The sequence below is a fragment of the Rhinatrema bivittatum genome, chromosome 2 (genome assembly GCF_901001135.1).
Source record: "Rhinatrema bivittatum chromosome 2, aRhiBiv1.1, whole genome shotgun sequence".
Taxonomy (NCBI): Eukaryota; Metazoa; Chordata; class Amphibia; order Gymnophiona; family Rhinatrematidae; genus Rhinatrema; species Rhinatrema bivittatum.
The window spans coordinates 52,939,425-52,945,407 of record NC_042616.1 but is presented as its reverse complement, the minus strand read 5'-3'; positions in this window follow the sequence as shown (position 1 = coordinate 52,945,407).

Genomic DNA, 5,983 nt, shown 5'->3' with positions numbered 1-5,983 from the left:
CTCTGGTATAAAAATGTTTTAATAAATAACCATCTCTGAATGGTTCAGTCTACAGCGTAATCTAATGAATGCAAACTTTGCACCCATTAAGCCAGCATCCTTTGAAGATACCTCACTCTGAGCCATGTGCTCTTGAGCCACTGTTGGCCTTCCCTCAGACTAAACAATCACTCAGGAGTGTATGGTTTGGAGTGAGGTTAGAAAATCCCAATAGAAAAGGGGTGATAAAGGCAGAAGTATCCTGGCTGCATTTAAATAAAGAAGAGACAGAGACAAATGAGTCTATGCTATCCATTTCAACTACAACTAAACCAGTCTGTAGTTTCCTGGATCATCCCTGGAACCCTTTTTCAAAAACTGGCATTACATTGGGCACCCTCCAGTCCTCAGGTACCACAGCTGATTTGAAAGAAAATTTTGAGATTACTAGTAATAAGTCTGCAGTTTTGTTTTTCAGTTCTTTCAGAGTGTATACCATCGAAATGTAAAAATGTACGACTGTAGAGATCGATCCTTTGTAAACCTTTGTGATGGCAAAACCGAACGACGGTATATAAAACTCGATAAATAAATAAAAAAATCTAGTCCCAGATTGTCAGCTTGCCCTGTTACAATTTCCTGGCTCACTGCTTTGCTTCAGCTCCTCTGAATCATCACTCCTCAAAGAATGTGTTCGGCATAGGTGTCTCCCCAATAGCCTCCTCTGTAAAGGCTGAAGCAAAGAATTAATTTTGTTTTTCTGTTATGGCCTTGTCTTCCACACTACCTGCAGGATCTGGTGTGCAAGGGAACAGTGATGGGACCATTTGGCAACAGTGATCATACCCTTATCAAATTAACTAAGGAACTTCATCTTCAGTTTTTCATTATATTTTTCCTGAGAATTTCAATGTTGTAACAAAAATAACTTTTCCACTGATTTTTTTATTATAATATTGAAATTCCTAGGAAAAATAAAATAAAAAATGAAAACAAAGGTCCCTAAATTTAACATAACCATTGATGGGAAGACATTAAGAAAACTACTGCGGTAGCATTTAATTTTGAGCAAGGAGATTATGATAAAATGAGGAACTTAGTTAGAATAAAAACTAAAAGGAGAAGTTGCAAATGTTAAAAGTTTGCATGAAGCATGGATGCTGCTCAAAACACTGCCTTGGAAGCCAAGGCAAGATGTATTCTTGCATTAGAAAAGGTATGATGAAGACCAAATTACTGACAAATTACTGACTGAGGTGAAAAAGGCTTAAAAGCCAAAAGGAGCACAAGGCTCCAGTTCATGTCGACTGCTGCAGCACAAAAGTCATTTACTGGCCCTACGTGTGATACTGCGACGCTGGCTATCATCATCTCCACCGTCCCTGACGGAATGGTTGGACTCTATGTTGGATTTATATCTATTAGCTCAAAGAAGAAACAACTACAGTTCAAAGCCACTTGGTCTAATTTTGTGCGGACTTTATGCCTTGGTGTGGACACTACCTGCACTTCATTCTTGAAGTTTAATGGCGATAGGATATAGTAGCCTTATCTCTGCCTTATATTTCTGTTAATTCCAAGCCGCAGGGGACGTGAGGTTGAAAAGATACGATTGCACGGGAATAAAGAATATTCTATAGAATTACATTATATTCATGTTTTGCTTTATTACCTATGCTGTTCATGTTGTATTTGTAAAGTTTATATGCGAAAACCAATAAAAATCATTACAAAAAAAAAAAAAAAAAGCCAAAAGAGCATCTCTCAGGAAATAGAATTGGATCCACATGAAGAAAACAGGAAAGATCATAAGCACTGGAAAGTTAGATGTAAAACACTGATAAGGCAGGCCAAAAGAGAATTTGAAAAGAAGCTTGCCAGAAAGGCAAAAATCCAAAATAAAACCTTTCTCATATATACATATTCAAAGCAATAAGTTTGGGGGGGGGGGGGGGAATCTTTTGGACCAGGTGAAAGGGGCGCTCGGGGAAGACAAAACCATAACAGAAAACCAAAATGAATTCCTTGCTTCAGCCTTTACAGAAAAGGGTATCGGAACACATTCTTTGAGGAGTGATGATTCAGAGGAACCGAAGCAAATCACAGTGAGCCAGGAAGTTGTAACAGGGCAAACTGACCATCTAAAGCAGTGGTTCTCAACCTTTCTAATGCCGTGACCCCGCAATACAGTTCCTCATGTTGCGGTGACCCCAAACCAAAAAATAATTTTGGTGGCTACTTCAAAACTGTAATTTTGCTAGTTATGATTCGGAATGTAAATACCTGATATGCATTATGTATTCTCATTGCTACAAATCAAACATAATTTAAACATAGTGATTAATCACAAAAACAATATTTAATTATATGTTGAGAAATATTTATTACTAATTCCAATAAATAACATTTCACCATGGCATAGCATGGGTTTAAATATAACAACAGTAATATAACAGTAAACAACAGTGCAATATTTTGCAACAGTATGCTGCCAAATTCAGTGAGATGGTTGTGGTTGCTTCTTGCTTACCAATTCAGAAATGATTACACACAAAGCACCTTACACTTACACAGTATTGTGTGTATGGTGTGTGTACTGTTTTTACATTATTAACCTTTTTTACACCAGCAGGCTGTCTCGCAGGCTCTCTTGGCTCTCCGCCTCTTGCCTCTCCGCCTCCTAGGCTTCTGTCCTCCGGCGCTTGCTGCGTCTGCCCACTGATGACGTCAGCAAGCGCCGGACACATGTAATGCGCTGCTATGGACTATGGAGCGTTCCCCCCGCTTCCCCCGCCCCTTAGGCCCTGGACGGATGATGCAATCACGTCTGCGCATGCGCGCAGGCATTCAGTTTGGAACGCGCATCCATAACGGCGTGCGTTCCAGCTGTATAGCGCTGCTGCAGACGGTAGCGCGACTTCTCAGCGGCTAAAGCCATCAGAAATATGTATTTTCCGATGGCTTTAGGCGACCCCTGTGTTTTGGTCGTTCGACCCCCGCCGGGGTCGCGACCCACAGGTTGAGAACCGCTGATCTAAAGAGTGACAGATCTCTGGGACAAGATGGAATGGAATACACTCCAGAGTTCTGAAAGACCTGAAAAAAAAAAACGAAACTGCAGACCTATTACTAGCAATCTCAAAATTTTCTTTCAAATCGGCTATGGTACCCGAGGACTGGAGGGTGGCCAATGTAATGCCAGTTCTTATAAAGGCTTCCAGGTACGATCCAGGAAATTGCAGTTTGACGTCGGTACCGGGCAAAATGGTAGAAGCTATTCTGAAGAACAAAATTACTTTCCATTTGGATAGGAATAGATTAATGCACAGAGCCAACATGGATTTAGCAAAGGGAAGTCCTGTCTTGCAAATCTATTAGATTCTTTTTGGAAGGGGTTAATAAACACATTGACAAATGTTAGTCGGTTGCAGGGCTGGTGTGATCATTAGGCGGGACTAGGCAGTTGCCTAGGGCGGCATCAGTGGGTGGGGCGCCACTGGGTACTCTAGGGCACCATTTTCAAAATGAGAAAATGGGTCGATAGCAGTCATGGAGCAATCGCCAGGAGAGAGAGAGTTTGGGGGGGGTGGGGGGGGGTGGGGGGGGGGCGGAGTGTTACATTGCTCTGCCTAGGGTGCTTCAGACCCTCGCACCTGCCCTGGTGGGTTGATAAAGTGTATCTGGATTTTCAAAAGGCATTTGACAAAGTCCCTCATGACAGACTCTTCAGGAAATTAAAGAGTCATGGAATAGGAGGCAATATCCTATTGTTTCTGGATAAAAGATAGGAAACAGTAATACTGAATGTTCATTTTTTCTCAATAGAGAAAGGTAAACAGTGGAGTGGCCCAGGGATCTGTACTGCACTTTTTAATATATTTACAAATGATCTGGAAAAAGGAGTGATGAGTGAGGTGATCAGATTTGCAGATAACACAAAATTATTCAAAATAGTAAAATCGCAAGCCAATTGTGAGTAATTGTAAGACTGAGGGTTTGGGCATCTAAGTGGTAGATTAAATTTAATGTAGACAAGCGCAAAGCAATGCATAAAGGGAAGAATAATACAGACTGGTCACATGATGATGGGATCCGTAGTAGACACAGCTCTGGATTTGTCAGTAGGCGACCATTATGCCTGTGCTTAGGGCAGCAAATATTTACAGGCAGCAGGTTGGCTAAGATTTGCTGCCTTTCAGCTCTGCCTAGAGGTGGAAAATCCCGAATCCATCCCTGATTAGGCATCGCCACCCAGGAAAAGGATCTTGGCGTCGCAATGGACATTGATAATACTTTGAAACGCTCAGCTCAGGGTGCAGTAGTGGTCAAAAAAGCAATAGAATGTTTGGTGCTATAAGGAAAGAAATGGAAAATAAATCAGAAGGTATCATAATGCCTCTGTATCGCTCCATGGTGGGACCGCACCTTGAGTACTGTGTGCAGTTCTAGTTGCCCCATCTAAAAAAAAATAAAAAAAAAATAGCTAAATTATAAAAGGTATAAAGAAGGTGACCAAAATGATAAAGGGGATGGAAAGGCTCCCCTATGAGGAAAGGCTAAAAAAATCAGGGCTCTTCAGCTTAGATAAAAGACAGCTGAGAGGGGGAGATATGATAGGGGTCTATAAAATCTTGAGTGCGGTGGAACGGATAAAAAGGAAACGGCTATTCATCCTTTCCAACAGTACAAGGATCAGGGAACACTTCATGAAGCTAATAGGCAGAACATTTAAAACAAATTGGAAAAAGTATTTTTTTTTCAACTCAGTGCATAAACTGAGGATTTAGTGAAAGCAATTAGTGTAGCTGGGCTTAAGATGGGTTTAGACAAGTTCCTGGAGAAAAAAAAGTCCATAAATCGCTGTTAGCCATGTCGAAATTTATTTTATTTATTTTATTTATTTATTTAAGGTTTTTATATACCGGCAATCATGAGCACATATCTTGCTGGTTTACATGGAACGGGAGTGCATTAATACAACAACTAGAACTGTGGTGATCGAAGGAGCAGTTACAAATAACAAGGGTAGCAGAACTTGGACAAGAAGGAAGAGATAGGAAAGAATAAACGGTTAAACGGTATACAAATAAATTAAATGCTATGTAAAAATGGCATGATTAATGGCTGAATATTTGAAGTCCTTGGTTTGTATCTATAACGTGATATTAGATTGTGTCTGGGAAAGCTTGCTTGAATAACCAAGTCTTAAGTCCTTTCCTAAAAGTTAAGAGGCAGGGTTCCAGTCTGAGATCTGTGGGAATGGAATTCCACAGAGAAGGGCCAGCAGTGGAGGTGGCACGATCTCTTAGAGTGATGTGTTTGGTCATTTTCGCAGGGGGAACTTTGAGGGCGCCTCGGTAGACATTTCTGGTAGGTCTTGTCGAGTTGTATGCTTGGAGGGGGATTTGTAGATCGAGGGAGATGCGTTGATGAATAGTTTTGAAGATGACACAAATGGCTTTGTACATGATACGGAAGTGTACGGGTAGCCAATGTAACTCTTTCAGAATGGGGGATATGTGGTCTCTCTTTCTTGCGCCTGTTAGTAATCGAGCTGCTGAGTTTTGAACCATCTGTAGTGGTTTGGAGTAGGAAGAGGGCAGACCTAGCAATAGGGAATTGCAGTAGTCTAATTTTGCAAAAATGACTGCTTGGATGATCGTTCTGAAGTCTTGGGCATGAAAGACGTCTTATCCTCTTCAGAACCTGGAGTTTATAGAAGCAGTCTTTGGTTGTTTTGTTGATATGGGCCTTGAGGTTTAGCCGGTTGTCTATTATCACTCCTAAGTCTCGAACTTGTGTGGTAGGTGGGTTGGTGGGAAGAGTAGTGTTGGAGATGTTGGTTTCCGGAGAAATGAGAAGGATTTCTGTCTTAGAAGAGTTTAAGATGAGGTGTAGGTTGTTTAGTAGTTGTTTGATTTTCAGGTGGCATGATTCCCAGTAGTCAAGAGTTTCAGAGTATGTATCTTTGATGGGGATGATGATTTGGATATCGTCTGCATAA